This window comes from Erythranthe guttata, chromosome 11 (genome assembly GCF_056151865.1).
Source record: "Erythranthe guttata isolate IM_541 chromosome 11, IM_541, whole genome shotgun sequence".
NCBI lineage: Eukaryota > Viridiplantae > Streptophyta > Magnoliopsida > Lamiales > Phrymaceae > Erythranthe > Erythranthe guttata.
In genome coordinates, this window is record NC_142543.1 from 15,997,060 (window position 1) to 16,014,275 (window position 17,216).

Sequence of the window (17,216 nt, forward strand, 5' to 3'; positions counted from 1 at the left end):
TACATTTTCAAAATCTTGCAGTAAATATTGCTATTTTAATTATCTTTTTAGTTGTTGTGGAACTTCAATTTTGATAACACATCTTATTTTATTTTGTATAATTCGCTTAAAGTCATTTCGTATAACTTAATTTAAATGGTAAATGGATATCAGTGGGGTATCTGAATATTGAATATTAGTGGTAACGGTTATAGTATTTTGATTAAATTTTTAAATGAATTCGGTATAGTTCACGCCTAAAATATATTAAATGGTAATGATTCTGGTATTTCATTTTTTCGAGAATACCCACTCCACTCTCATTCATATATATATATATATATATATATATATATATATATATATATATATATATATATATATATATATATATATATATATATATATATATATATATATATATATATATATATATATATATTTTTTTTTTTTTTTTCAAAAATTAATTTATGCTTAGAAATCACATCACCCCAAATATTCGGTTGTTGTGAAATTGGTTTCTCCATTTGTGAATTAATTCAGAAGTTCTACAATCTCTGCAACTCCAATTGGCCCTCTCTTTTGTCTTCTTCCGTCGGCGGATGTTATCTGATTTACGTACACAAAATAATATTAAATAACAACAACTTGTACTTTAAATAATTAATTAAAATTATAATATAAGATCTTCCATTCTTTTGATCAATTGATAACTTTAGGGTTTGCTTTCGTTTTGTTTTTTTCACTTTTCAAACAATCGTCATTATTAATTAGGAGAGTGCTTAACCCATGTAATCCATATTAGTCATAATTAGGCTCATGTTAGAGTTAGACCTAAAAAAAAGTAGGTACTTAATTTGTAAGTATATGCAAATTAAAACGAAAAGATTTTTGTGTATATATAACTGAATTACCTTGATAATATCCTACTTAAATTACACTTCAAAAGCTTCTTAATTCTTATAAGTGTTGATATGATTAATAAGGAAATAATTGAGAAGTACGTATATCCTACTTCATATTTATACTAGTTCTATGCATATGAGGTGCATGCATTACATTGAATAAGATTCATCATCGAATACTAGATAAACATGCATCTAACTATATATTTATGTATTTGTCGAATATATTTGCATAATCATTATTCTATCATACACTATACATGCATGCATGTGGACAGTGACGGATTCACTCTAGTTCTAGGGTGTGCACCTGCACATTCTTGATTAAAAAAATAAATATTCCCTATATGTTTATCTATTATATTATGTTAGATGAGAAAATTTTCACAAAATTGAGTTGTAGTTGAAGTGGTAAGCAGGCTCGATTATGTTTGAAATTTAACAAATATTTATTGACATCTTCTAACTTTTCATGCATTAAATGAAATACATTTACACTAACATTTTCTCTCAATATTTTCTATTTTTTTTCCAAAACACTCCAAAAACTTGCAAATGATCTTGATAATTTTGATTTTCTTACATATTAATATTATTTTATGTGTGTATTTTAATCATTAAAAAAAACCGGGGACTCTGCCCCCCGAACCCCCGTAGTCTATCATCTTTATTAGATGCAGCTATTTATAAATATTTTTATTGTACTCAATTTCGAGCACCTATTGCTAAATTCCCGAATACGCCACTGCATGTGGCTATTCTAGAAAGTGCATTATTTACAAGAGTAAGTTGTAACTATTACCTATAATATAATAGCTGACGAATAAAGAATATAAAAAAAAAAAAAAAAGATGATGAAAAAGAACCCTAATTATAAGAGCATGACCAGAATTTTCCATAGATGAAATTAGATATTTAAAAAGTGAACTTACATCTCAAACAATCATGAATCATGTAGTAGCAGGTTAAACAGATCAGATCCCATTTCTTGCATTAATAATTTTTTGGCTCGATCAGTGAATTATCGATCGACGAATGTTAAAACCCATGAATATAATTAATAATTAGTTAGTTGCAAGGGAAGATAAAAATTGAATGTAATGATGATCAACTAAATAATGTTCATTTATAAATTATAAGTTTTATTTATTTATTTTAAAGCAAAGAGACAACGTACAGGTGTGCGTGTGTATGTTTGTACCTGTTTGTGTGTCTTCTTCCTTACATGCGTAGAAAAGGGTGTTATTGCAGTTATACTATTATAGTAATAAAGATTATGCATAATAATAATAATAATCATATATAATATGTTTTATTAATTAATTATGTGTGGATGTGGTTAATTACAAGTACTAATTATGCATTCAAGGAAATCTGAGTTTAGGTTTTGGACAGTGGCCTTTTGTATTCTTTCGTCGGCGGATATCATAGCCAGGTTGTCGTTGTAGGGACGACGGAACGAATTCAATAACAAATAGCGACGCTAACCAAATTTAATAACTTTGTTAGCTACTTATATGAAAGTATTAATAGTATAATCCCTAATTCTTCTACAAGGTAAATTCTGATGGGGTCGTAATTTGCGCACACTTGATACGGGCAGGAATGCCGATACGGACTTTTCTAATAAAGATAACCTTAGAAGAAAGTACGGCCCAAACAACGGCGGACGGCCCAAAATCGGTTCTAATTTAGGTCAGAGCCCGTTAAACCCTAAAAGTAACACTTTAGGACGACGAAGAACAAAGCACATTGGAAGTTTGGCTTTGTTTTGGAACATAGCACGACTCTCAAAATCCCTTTATAATGCATTCGACTCGACTCTCACGGACTTCAAATTCTGGCTCCAGTACTTTGTATGGTGGTTATAGAAACTTGGGTAAATTACGACCACCCCTGATGTATGATCAAATTACAAAAACCCCCTCTTGTTCGGGTAATTACAACCACCCCTCAACTATAAATCTTCTTACACGTTTACGCTTTGCGGTTTCAAATTTAGTGAAATCTTCTGGATTTATGGGCTATTATCACTTTGAGCATATTCCACGGAATTTAGATGATAATGTTGAATCTGACACCATAAGGATGGAGGTGTAAGAAGATTCGTAGTTGAGGGGTAGATGTAATATAATGAGTTGAATGCAAAAACTCCCCCTGTGTTAATCCGAAAGACCAAAAACCCCCCTGGGATAAAAAAAAGTGACAAAAATCCCCCTATAATCAATAGTCAAAGCCATACACCCACTAATCTTTGTGCGTGTCATTCACTCGCCGTGTGTGCGACTACTTGTGCGATTTTTGTTCATTTTGTGCGTGAAAGGACAAAATTGCCTGCCCCTCTGAAACAATTAAACTACTCATGAATTTTTAATAATATTTAAATTTAAACAAATAAAATGAAAAAATATAAATTATATTTAACATATTCAAAAAGAAAAAAAAAATGAAAATGGCTACAAATATGAATTTTTAATAATATTTAAATTTAAACAAATAAAATGAAAACATATAAATTATATTTAAACATATTCAGAAAGAAAAAAAAAATGAAAATGGCGTACAAAGCCACCCATCATCTTCTTCCCAACCCACTCTACCCCACCCCCACCCATCTCCCGTCCTGCCAAGGCCGTCGGTTCGCCGGAAATCTCAAACAATAACCACGACAATTGCAAACCCGGAATGCATAACTGGAGGTAAACTTCAGTTTTGGGGAAGCCGAAGAAATGGGTGGCCCCGAGAAAATGGGTGGAGAAATTTGGAATTAAGTGAGTGTTTTGTTTAGAAGAGAAGAAGGTTTTTTGTTGCGTGATGACGTTTAATGGTGTTGAAGTTGTGGATCATGACTTTGAATTTTTCTTTTTCTTGGAATAATTTTGTAAGAAATTTTGAGTTGAGAGGGAATTCGTTGTTGTTAGGGGTTGAGAAGCTTGGTTGACGGAGAGAGGTTTCAGTCCATGAACGGAGCCGACGACGGCAGTGGTTGGGTGGGGTGAGTGAGGTGAGCAGAGAATTAAAAAACAAAGTGTGTGTTTCGTGTGTCTGTGTGTTTTTTTTTTTTCATTTGGGGAAGAGGGTTTAATTGAAAGTATTAGGGACTGAATTGAAAATTTTAAAAACTTCATTTGGGTCATAAAATTTTTGTAGTTGGACAGATTTATCCGAGGGTTTATTCGTCTTTTCACGAGTGGTCAACGGATAAAAATAAAATGGGTCGAGTATGCTTGTTTGCAGAGGCGGCCCTGGCCCAGGGCGAGCTGGGCCCATGCCCAGGGCCCACCAAAGAATGGGGCACAAAAAAATTTTTTTTTTTTAGTATACGTAGGGTAAAAAAAAAATTATTTTTTTCCCTAATTTTCCTTTCTCCTCAATAATCTGAATCTGCCGTGTTTATTTCAATTCCAAGATTTTTTTTCTCCCTATGTTACGCAATCAATTCAACGGCAAACCCCTACCTTCAAGCCCTCAATTTATTTCTCCTTTTTTTTTCTCAATCAACTCAACGGTAAATTCCTATATCCAAGCCCAAAAGTTAGCTTCTCAAAGCATATCTTAGATTTCCAAGATTTGCCTCTCCAAATTCTTCTTCTTCACAATGTCGATATATTGGATGTTTACATCAATATTTTTCATGTTCAATTCCAAAGCAAAAGATAAATTTTATTCAATTTCATTCTCCCAAAGTGAGTCAATAAACCTCAAAGAACGGTTGCATATTTTCGGGCGAAAGGACTCTAACAATTTCGGTCATCCTATTTTCGGTCGAAGGACGGTCTCCAACGATTTTCTTCGTTCTTACAGTAGGTTCTTCTTTGTATCGTGTGATTTTACTAGTTTTGTTGTGTTATTTTGTTGTTGTTTTTTTTTTTTTTTTTTTTTTTTTGAGTTTTGCTACTTTTTTTGGGTTAGGGTACTCTTTTTCCTTCTTAGGGGTTTTGTCCTAACGGGTTTTTCCCTAAGAAGGTTTTAACGAGGCCCAAATAATTATAACCCATTTTTCTGTAAACTCGTTTTATTGTAATGAATCTACGACGAAAATTATACGTTTCATTATTTTAGTGTACGTTTAGAGAAAATTAATTAAATTTCTTAACAGAGGGCACATTTTTAATTTTTCGCCCAGGGCCTTCAAATCGTCCGGACCGGCCCTGCTTGTTTGAACACTTATCACGTGGGTTTTTGTCACTTTTTTTTATCTCGGGGGGGTTTTTGGTCTTTAGAATTAACACAGGGGGAGTATTTGCATTTAACTCGTAATATAATTATCCAAACAAGAAAGGAATTTTTTTTTCGTAATTTAACCATACATCAGGGGTGGTTGTAATTTACCCTAGAAACATTAAAAAGCCGGAAAGTTTCCCCGTCGCCGTTTGAAAGCTTTATTGAGGAGACTCTTTCTATTTCTAAGTTTTCCATTATTAGTTCATGTAGTTTTCATTTTTTATCTAAGCGGAATGCGCATCATTTTGCCCCATGTCCTTGCCATGACTCTCGATTTGCTATGTTCCGAAGCGTTGTACCCTTCCTTAAGTTTTGGCTAATGCCTAATAATATCAAAATATTGTTTCCTCAACAAACCCGACGGCCGGAATTGCGAATGGAGTTTCGGAAGATTTGTCACATACATTATAATCAAAAGTACTATTGCATCTAAATCGATTCCCATAAAAAGAACTTGTGACTAAAAACTATAACCAACTATTTGCCGTCATAAGGCTCATCACACCATTTATTGCAAATTCAGTTACTAGTATTTCTTTTTTTGTGTTTGAACTTTGAACCAATATAATGACAGATTTGCGACGACTAACTCGGCCACAAATAGTAACGACTTTGTCCCGTCACAAAATTTATGTCACTAAAGCCCATTTTCTGGTAGTGAATTCATAAAAACCACTATACTTTTCACAACTTTAACTCATCAAACAATCCATAGCTAAAACTAATTAACCTAGAGTTGTTCAACTGTATAACTATAGACTTTTCTGATAATTGAGCCCCATGCATGCTCATATTAAATAATATATATTAAGGTTGAATACTATATATATATTATATTACTTAGGCTGCTTTTTAGCATACACAAAAGCAAATTAAGATTACAACAATAAAGAGAATCATATATCATCATCATCAAGCTATTGTATCATGCCTCATAAAAAAAGTATACCAATTAACGCTTAATTACTTATGAGCTAGCTATATATATATATATATATATATATATATATATATATATATATATATATATATATATATATATATATATATATATATATATATATATATATATATATATATATATATATATATATATATATATATATATATATATATATATATATATATATATATATATTGCAAAAGTAAAGGGTAAACTATATATACCTAACTTTTTTAGGTCGTATTTATTAACATTTAACTCGTATTATTTAACCTATTTGACTATTGCTTACAACTACGGTTCTTATAGTGGCATTTGGTTAGAGGCTGAGAGTTCGAATTTCTTTCGGAGCAGTATAATTGAAGTGTTGACATCAAAATTGAGATTAAATTACGAATTAATAGCCCAAATAAATTGGTTATTAATTTGGATCTCGATTAAAAGTCCATAATAAATTTGGGCTTATATCCATTTTTTGAGATTAAATTACAAATTAATAATCCAAATAAATCGGTTGTTAATTTGAATCTCAAGTCAAAGCCCGTGAAGAGTTTGGGCTTTATATCGAAGTCCATACTAAATTTGGGCCCCGCAAATGTGCGATGTGAGTTAACTCGAAATAAGTACTAAATTCTTATTCATTTGGGTTAGCTATTTGGGCTTATAAAATCTAGCCCACGTGAAGTGGCAAGTGGTCAAGCCCACCGGTCCAAGTTTCAAGTCAAGAAACCCTAAAACCGAGTCTATAAAAGTAGGTCTCAAGCATGTACAAGCATCAAGCAAGGCGTACATCAAGCACTCAAAAGCTCTCAAGTCTCGAGCTCTTGCCACGACGAAGAACAACAACCGCGGAGGTTCTACATCTTCATCAAGGCACCAAATCCACAAGACCTAGAAATCCCCAAATCGATTTCTAGATATTCATATCTACTTCCGCAAATCAACGGTGGAATCAAGCTCTCAATTCAAGAACAAGCTTCGGCCCTTGGATTATATCTAGGAGAAGAATCAGAGGAATCAACAAAGATTGTAACCCATTTTCGTTTTGATTAAAATATAATTATTTGTTCCTATTTTTTCTTGTCTTGTAATTTATTTTGCAGACATTTAAATTTGAGGTTAACAAATTGGCACGCCCGGTGGGACAAGTTTGCCTCTCATCTCCTCTCCTACATCGAAGCGCATATCCACGTGTTCTACCATCCAATGGCTCCAAAGAAGAACCAAAACTCTTTGATCCAAAAGGCTACCGAGATTGCCACCGTTGTTGGTTTATCATCCACCGAGGGCAAGATCGAGAATACAACTACGACAAACGGCTCAAGCTCCTCAGGCTCGGAAGAGATCGACTCCAAATCTCAAGCCTTCACCACATTGCCGGTTATGGTGGTTGATGCGACTTCCGTGGATGAGCAATTGGCGCACTTGGCCCAAGCAGTAGCCAATCTTCAAAAAATAGTCGAAGACAAAGACATGAAAATCGCTCAATTAATGGATAAGTTGGAACAGTCAGAGGTTGGGGAGTTTAGCCCGAAGCACGAATCCTACCCGCTTCGTGACGAGAAGGCAAAGCAAGTTGAAGAAGCACATCCCAAGCCGGACTTCGTGCAAGGTGCCACTCATTCTTCGATGTCTGTTGCCACGCTATCTGTTCAACAATTGCAAGAGATGATTGCCAATACTATCAAAGCGCAATATGGCGGACCATCTCAAGTCTCACCCATGTACTCAAAGCCGTACACTAAGCGGATCGATGCATTGAGGATGCCAGCGGGGTACCAACCCCCAAAACTTCAACAATTCGACGGAAAGGGGAACCCCAAGCAACATATTGCTCATTTTATCGAAACTTGCAACAATGCGGGGACTAACGGCGATCTCTTGGTGAAACAATTCGTAAGATCACTCAAGGGAAATGCTTTCGATTGGTATGTCGATTTGAAACCCGAGTCCATCAACAGTTGGGAAGAGATGGAACATGAATTCTTGAATCGCTTCTACAGCACGCGTCGTACTGTGAGTATGATCGAGCTTACCAATGCGAAGCAGTGGAAAGATGAACCGGTTGTGGATTACATCAACCGTTGGCGTGCACTAAGCCTAAATTGCAAGGATAAGTTATCGGAAGTGTCGGCGATTGAGATGTGTATCCAAGGGATGCATTGGGGGCTTCTCTACATCTTACAGGCGATTAAGCCTCGAAATTTTGAAGAATTGGCTACGCGTGCCCATGATATGGAGTTGAGTATCGCAAACCATAAGAGTGCACTCCCGCTAGATGGTCAAAAAGGGGAAAGAAAGGATTTTAAGAGAAACGAAAAATTCTCTAAAACTTCTACCAAGGAGTCAATGGCCATAAAAGCAGTGGGTTTGAAAATTCCTTCGAAGAACGAAGATGACAAAACCGGTGAACATCGAATATCAAACGATAGACGTCGACCCACGTTGAAGGAAATGCAAGAGAAAGAATACCCTTTTCCGGAATCGGACGTCTCCCATATCTTTGATGAGCTGTTGGCAAGGAAATTAATTGACTTGCCGGAACCAAAACGGCCCGAAGAAGTAGGAATGATGGATGACCCAAAGTATTGCAAGTACCATCGAGTTGTTGGCCATCCCATAGGAAAATGCTTCGTGGTCAAAGAGAAGATCATGAGACTCGCGAGAGATGGCAAAATAATACTAGATACTGAAGATGTTGCCTACTCGAATGTTACAAGTGTCACTTCACTCTCAAGCGACACATGCCCCGCATCGAACACCCAAAAATGCCCGCCTGCACCTACGAAGAAAGTGTCTGCATTTCAATTTGGGAGTTTGGAACCACAATTGATAAGGGCTTTATTTCACGAGGAGAAAGTCATACACGAGGAAAACCCCATCTCTGCTATTGAGGATGAGGGAGAATGGATTCTAGTGACACGTCGGCAGAGACAGAGGGGACGTGTTGACAAACTTCATGTAATGCCATCACGAAACCCACAGCCAATAAAATACATTCACCATGCCAAATCGAACAAAGGCTCAAAGGTGAGTGATGATGCTTCAAGAAAATCTTACGGAAGTTCGGTTCACAAGCACGTGACTTTGAAAGAGTTCTTTCCGAAAGAGTTTTTCATGCAAAAAGTTGAAAGAGCATACGTTAATTCGGATGAGAGAGACCATCAACATTATATTCCTTGTTGTGCTGCTATGACTTTCACGGACGATGACTTGTTGTTGGGATCTAAACCTCACAATCGTCCGCTCTTTGTTTCGGGGTTCATACACGGGCAAAAAATTAACCGTATACTCGTAGATGGAGGGTCAGCTGTCAATATCTTACCAAAATCCACCATGAGACAGTTGGGGATTGCTACCGAAGATTTGTCTCGCAGTCGCCTTACTATTCAAGGATTTAACCAAGAAGGCCAAAGAGCTATTGGGATGGTTCGTTTAGACCTCACAATTGAAGAGCTAGCGGCAAGTACACTATTCCATGTGATTGATGCAAGAACCTCTTATCACTTGTTATTAGGAAGGCCATGGCTTCACGAAAATGGAATTGTCCCATCTACCCTTCATCAATGCTTCAAATACCTGAGGAATGGAGAAATGATGAAGGTCGATGCTAATGCGAAGCCCTTTACTGAGGCAGGATCACACTTTGCGGATGCCAAATTGTATCTAGAGTCAAACCTGAAATGCGAAACGGTGATTTCAAAGGCACCGGTATGTCACCCTATTAATGGAAGTCATATGGAACTCGTACCGACGAAGATCGGTTGCACAAAGGACGAGAAGGTGGCCACTTCAGTTGAAGCTCCGATGAGCAAAAATGACGGGGCTGTGAGGAAACTGAATTTGCCAGTGTTTCGTTGCGCTCCTCAATCACGCAGAGGAAGCCAAATTTTGTTCATTGAGTGCACCACATTGTTAGAGGATGGACAAGAACGACCGAAGGAGCAAGAGCCAAGCCATTGCCACCTCATTAGGGAAGGTTTAATCATGCCTATTATCGACTTAGGTCCATTGGCGCGTAAGCAGACGCATGATGTTGTACCCCAGTCTCAATGGCCTAGGGAGGCGTATGATCCAAGATCATATAATTTATTAGCTAAGTCTGGTTACAACTTCTCTAATCCATCTCGGCTAGGCGAACTAAAACCTGGGTTGACGGGCGAAAAGATTCATGGGTTAAATGAAACACAAAGGACGTTAAGGAGACAAGGTTTTCGCGTTAATCAACCCAGAGTCGGTTTGGGATTCACACCCATCGAGCCGGTTAGAATTCGCGTTTCAAGGAAAGGAGAGTGCGCCAACGTCCATCATATCACCATAAAGGGGGTTGGAAATCAAAAGAAAACTAGCGGTCGCATTTCTGCTTTTGATCGAATTGGGGCTCCTACCACCCAATCTTCTGTCTTTGAAAGAAAGACTTGACACTCATGTTGCGCGACCCTCGGTCTTTGAAAGGCTTGGTCCTTCTAATAATGTCTCGCGTGTTCACGATAGAATTTCTACAGATATTCGTTCAGTGTTCTCACGACTAGGAAATCACAATAGAAACCGACACGGAAAAAGAGTGCGAGAGGATGAGATAGATGTGTTTGAATCAACGGGTGAAGCTCAAGCTCATCAAGTGCTTCAATCACGTCAAAGGGACCAACCACTCTTAGTTATTGCCATGAATGGATCAGTGAAGGTGAAACAACGTGTTACCAGCCATCATGCCTCTAAAGAGAACGGAAATCGAAGCGAAGACGAAGTCGAAATTGTCGTCAGCAATCATTATGCAAGTATTGTTGATGATCAAGAGGAAGTTTCGGAAGATGAAATACAAGAGGCCCCTGTACAACTGGATGATGGAGGGCAAGCTACTGTTGATGAGTTAAAGGAACTGAACCTGGGCACATTATACGACCCCCGCCCAATATTCGTGAGTGCAATTTTGAGTCCTGAAGAGGAGGGACAATATCTTGAGATATTAGGCGAATACAAAGATGTGTTTGCGTGGACGTACAAAGAAATGCCCGGGCTTGATCCCAAAATCGCAATCCATCACCTTGGTATAAGAAATGGAGCGCGCCCCGTGAAACAATCGCAACGTGTGCTCCGTTCCGAGTTAATTCCTCGAATTGAAACCGAAGTCAACAAGCTCATAGATGCTGGATTCATCAGGGAGGTCAACTATCCAACCTGGATCTCTAGCATTGTACCAGTCAAGAAGAAGAATGGTCAAATTCGCATTTGTGTTGATTTTCGGGACTTAAACAAGGCTTGTCCTAAGGATGATTTCCCCTTACCTATCATCGAGCTCATGGTTGATGCGACAACCGGACATGAAGCATTATCTTTTATGGATGGCTCTTCCGGCTACAATCAAATTAGAATGGCTCCGGAAGATGAAGAATACACGGCATTTCGCACGCCAAAGGGAATTTACTGCTACAAAGTAATGCCCTTTGGACTAAAGAATGCAGGCGCTACCTACCAGCGTGCTATGCAAAACATCTTTGACGACATGCTACACAAAAGAGTGGAGTGTTATGTCGATGACCTCGTCGTCAAAACAAAGAAGAGAGAAGACCATTTAAAGGACCTTCGGATTGTATTCGAACGCTTGAGGAAATACAACTTAAAGATGAATCCTCTTCAGTGTGCTTTCGGCGTCTCTTCGGGCAAGTTTCTTGGCTTTATAGTCCGTCATCGTGGTATAGAGATTGACCCCTCTAAGATAGATGCCATTCAAAAGATGCCCGCGCCTAGAAATTTGAAAGGGTTGAGAATTTTACAAGGAAATCTCGCATTCATAAGAAGGTTTATATCAAATCTCGCTGGAAGATGTCAACCATTCAATCATCTCATGAAGAAAGACACACCTTTCGAATGGGACGAAGGATGTCAAAATGCTTTCGAAAACATAAAGAAATACTTATTAAATTCGCCCGTCTTAGGAGCTCCTATACCCGGAAAGCCACTCATATTATACATAGCAGCTTAAGAAAGGTTCGTCGGTGCTCTTATGGCGCAAGAAAATGAAAACGGCAAAGAGTGTGCCTTGTACTACTTGAGTAGAACTCTAACGGAGAATGAATTGAGATACTCCCCGGTGGAGAAAATTTGCTTGGGACTATTCTATGCGATGAAGAAATTGAGGCATTACTTTGAAGCGTACTCCATACGACTCATTTCACGTGCCGATCCAGTCAAATTTGTGATGTCAAAGCCAGTGTTATCTGGAAGATTAGCAAAGTGGTCTATCATGTTCAATCAATACGAGATCACGTATGTGCCTCAAAAATCTGTTAAAGGGCAGGCACTAGCTAATTTTCTAGCCGACCACCCTATTCCGACAGAGTGGGAGTTATCCGATGACCTTCCTGATGAAGATATTTTCTTTACCGAAGTTCTTCCGGCATGGGAAATGTTCTTTGACGGGGCCGCACGGTCTGATGGATCGGGGGGCAGGAGTTGTTTTTGTGTCACCCGATAAACAAGTTTTGACATATTCGGTGGTACTGGGCGAGCTCTGCTCCAATAATGTGGCCGAGTATCAAGCTTTGATCATTGGTCTTGAAATGGCTTTAGAAATGGATATTACGGAGATTGAAGTTTATGGTGACTCAAAATTGGTTATCAACCAACTTTTGAAAGTATATGAGGTTAGGAATGAAGACCTTATTCCTTTCTGTCAACACGCTTCGGACTTGATAGCGAAGTTTGAAAAGGTCATGTTAAACCACATTCCGAGGAAAGATAATAGGATGGCCGATGCGCTAGCTAATCTAGCAACCATTTTAGCCTTGTCGGAAGGAGAGACAACAAGTGTTCCCGTGTGTAATCGTTGGATTGTCCCATCGTTCGTTGAAGTTAGTCATGAAGACGCTAACGCTACATCAATTTCAATCAATGATGATCAAGATTGGAGAATACCATTGATCAATTACTTGAGAAATGGAGAGTTACCCAGTGAAGTTCATCATAAGATGGGAGTAAGAAAAAGGGCGCCTCGTTTCATCCTTTACAAGGATACGCTTTATCGTCGGTCTTTTGAAGGCAATTACCAGCGTTGTTTGTACGGTGAAGAGACGGCTGAAGCAATGAAGGAAGCACATTCCGGGGTTTGTGGTGCTCATCAGTCCGGTCCGAAGCTACACTTCCAAATTAAGAGAATGGGCTATTATTGGCCTACGATGGTCAAAGATTGCTTGGATTATGCAAGGAGATGTGAGGCTTGTCAACTACATGCGAACTTCATACACCAACCTCCGGAGCCCTTACATCCTACAGTCGCCTCGTGGCCATTTGATTCGTGGGGTCTTGACGTCGTGGGACCTATTTCTCCTAAGTCGTCCGGAGGTCACGCTTATATATTGGCAGCTACTGACTACTTCTCCAAATGGGCGGGGGTTGTTCCTTTGAAGGAAGTGAAGAAGGAAACAGTGGTCGAGTTTATTCGTTCCCATCTTATCTTTAGGTACGGAATACCTCGATACATCATTACCGATAATGGAAAACCATTTTACAACAAGTTGATGGATAAGTTATGCGTGCAGTTTGGGTTTAAGCAACACAACTCCTCAATGTATAATGCGGCTGCGAATGGCCTAGCAGAGGCGTTTAACAAAACTTTGTGCAATCTTTTGAAGAAAGTTGTCTCAAAGTCAAAGAAAGATTGGCACGAGAGGGTCGGGGAAGCTTTATGGGCGTATAGGACGACATATCGGACTGCCACTCAAGCCACTCCGTACTCCTTGGTTTATGGGGTAGAAGCTATCCTTCCACTTGAAAGTCAAATACCTTCGCTTCGTATTGCTGTGCAAGAAGGGTTAACCGCCAAGGATAATGCTCGTCTTAGACTTGAAGAGTTGGAGACACTAGATGAGAAAAGATTAGAGGCTCAGCAACAACTTGAATGCTATCAAGCCCGCATGTCTAAAGCATTCAATAAAAAGTTTCGCCCTCGTTCATTTCAAGTTGGAGATTTGGTTCTGGCAGTAAGAAGGCCAATTACCCTCACCCAGCGAATGGGGAATAAATTCGCGTCGAAATGGGACGGGCCCTACGTAGTGAAGGAAGCTTACACAAGCGGCGCTTACAAGTTAGTGGACAATGATGGATTACGAATTGGCCCCATAAATGGCAAATTCTTGAAGCGTTACTACCCTTGAAGAAACATTTACCTTCGAGGAAGAGAACATGGTGAATTGATGTTGCATGTTCGCTTGAACTACGTTATGACTTGATCCCTTTAAGGAGGGTACGTAGGCAGCTTAGACCCATATTCTAAGTTCAGTCAAAACAAAAAAAAAATATATGTTCTAAGTTGTTCGCTTGAACTACGTTATGACTTGATCCCTTTGAGGAGGGTACGTAGGCAGCTTAGACCCATATTCTAAGTTCAGTCAAAACAAAAAAAAAATTGTTCTAAGTTGTTCGCTTGAACTACGTTATGACTTGATCCCTTTGAGGAGGGTACGTAGGCAGCTTAGACCCATATTCTAAGTTCAGTCAAAACAAAAAAAAAAATTGTTCTAAGTTGTTCGCTTGAACTACGTTATGACTTGATCCCTTTGAGGAGGGTACGTAGGCAGCTTAGACCCATATTCTAAGTTCAGTCAAACCAAAAAAAAAAATGTTCGTTGTAACTGCGTTTATTCTAAGCAAGTTCGGTTAATTTCCTTTTAAGTTAACCAACTTGTAAAATCAAGCAGATCCAAAAGTGTGCACGATGTAACCATCCAAAGTTATTATTTGCTACATAATGATGAAAAAAGGATGCCAAGACGATAATAAGGCCTTATGAGGAGCAAGAGAAAATTATATTGCATAAAAAAAAGATGGAATGTTCTTTTACATCGAAAGATAGTAAAATGACATGAGCAAAAAAAAAAAAAAAAAAAATAGGGGGTAGCACTTAAGCGAACAAATCAAAAGCTTCTAGCTCCCGCCGAGATTCTTCAAGTAGTGCTTCCATCTTCTCCAAAGCTTCCATCTCATGGTTAGATAAGAATGGTGTATTCTCAAGACGAGAAATATTATCTCTTTTCATAGCCACAACCTGCTGCATCTTGGCCAAATCTTCTTCGACTTTACCAAGGGATGAACTTGCTGATTCTTTCTTGTTCCTCAGCTCTTCTAGTTGCTTGGTGATTTCAAGAATTTCAGCCTTCACATTGTTCGCCGTTTCGACGAGCTCACTCTCTTGCAGTTCAGCCTCGGAAAGATCACGTTGCACAAGCGAAAGAGACTTCTCGTGCATCTCTTGTGTCTCTCTCTGCGTGAAATCCGATTTGACCTTTGTGTATTGCGAAACATCTTCAAAATATGACTTCAAGCGCTTCTCCAACGGTGATATGTCTTTCATGTAAGCTTGCATGTCTTTGAGCACCTTCTCGATCGCTGGCTTTATCTCGGAAAGTTGTTGAAATGAAGTATTCATAATCTTTTGGGAAATCCTTTGCCAATAAAAATTCAAAAGTACTCTTTCGGCTTCACTTTTGATGATCTGAGGAGAAAAATCGGAGACCTCACCATATGCCTTCTCGATTGCGGGAACGGGCAAAACTGTCTTTTGTTGTTGTTCGGTAGAAATCCTCCCCACTGCAAGAGAAGTTGTTTTTTGTCGTTTGTCTTGAGGACGCGAGGTGGCACCCGTTTCATGTAAACCCAAAAAGTTGGCCTCGTTTACCGACCCCAAACTGACCTGAGAAGTAGGACGGACACCCTCTTCGAAATCTTGAAGCTAAAAAAAAAAAAAAAAAAAAAAAGAAAATTAATTAAAAAAAAATATAATAATAAAATGAATCAAGAAAGATAGGGTGATTTATTTTACTGATCCGTCTAAAGGCAATGAAGAACTAGGCACGCCCTCAAAAAATGAGAAATTTGCAACGGCTAAGTCAAAAACCTTGGATGTCTCTTTCGATGGACAGTGGTTGCTAGACTCGTCGTTCGAAGGTAAAAGCGCGGAAATGATCTCATTCCCTTCACCATGAGCAGCTTCGAATGCGGGATCAGAGGCCGCGTTATCAAGAGGAATACGCCGTTTCCTAGTAGAATTCTCCGCAGCTTGCTCGATGTTTCCCTTTCCAATAGATGAAGAAACATGAGGTTCTTTGCGGTCTTTCGCTGAAGCTCTTTGAACAGTGCGACCAAGTTTGAGTGATAACTTAGTGTTTGCTCCTAAAGAAGTTTTCCAACTTTTGGCCCACCATTCTGTATACTCTTTTGTCACCAAAGGAAAGGAAGATGTGTCACTTGGCATAATAAGCTTGGAGGATGTTCCCAATAAAGTACAAGATTTCCAAAATCGGATGAGTTCGTGCAACTCACAAGTCAATATTTCTTTCTTTAAGTCACCCTGAATGCTTTGGCAAAAACCATGTTGGCGGTTGAATCTATGAGGACTGTACGCTTCAATGATGTGTTCTTTGCATTTGCTGGAGAGTTTGGCATCGTCCGTGACTAAAATTTCTTGTTTGGAATACCACAAGTCTCGGAGCTTTGATATATTGATATTATGAAACAAGTCGCGTGCCTCATCGAGATCAAAATGTTTAGCCATGTTCTCTCCCGCATATTTCACCATATGAGCGCCGATTATCTCAAGTTTGGAATGAAAGTGAGTCTCGAGAGTGTGTCCTATCCACGCATAGAGATAATGAATGGGGAAGATAATAGGAGACTCGCCTAAGTTCTCCGATGTAGATATTCCCCTTAAGCCGCGATAGATGCTTGTTAGTACAGGAACTGCCAACGAAAAATATTCTCCTCTAGCCATTCGACTTGAAACCTTGAAAACAGAGGCGCGTATCTTATCAATTGATCCATGAGGGAGAGCAAAACTACAAAGCCAACATGCAATGAACGCGGCCAAGTAAGTTTCTTCTTTAACATCCTCCTCGATTTTGAGCGTTGCAAACGGTATGTCGTATTCCTTGGGGCGAGATAACTTTGATGCGTCGACCTTTCCACAAGGATTGCGAGAAAGTTTTGGCCTAGAAGTCCTCTTTCTTGATAACCTTAGAGGAGGCTCGCTGTATCTGGTTGGTCCTTTGAACCAAAAGTCAATCCAATCGGAGAGTAGTACGCCACTGGAATCCTTTGAAAGTCTGTGGTACGCCATGAATAAATATTTGCAACTACGAGGTAAAGAAGTTCCACAAGAGTCATTATTGATG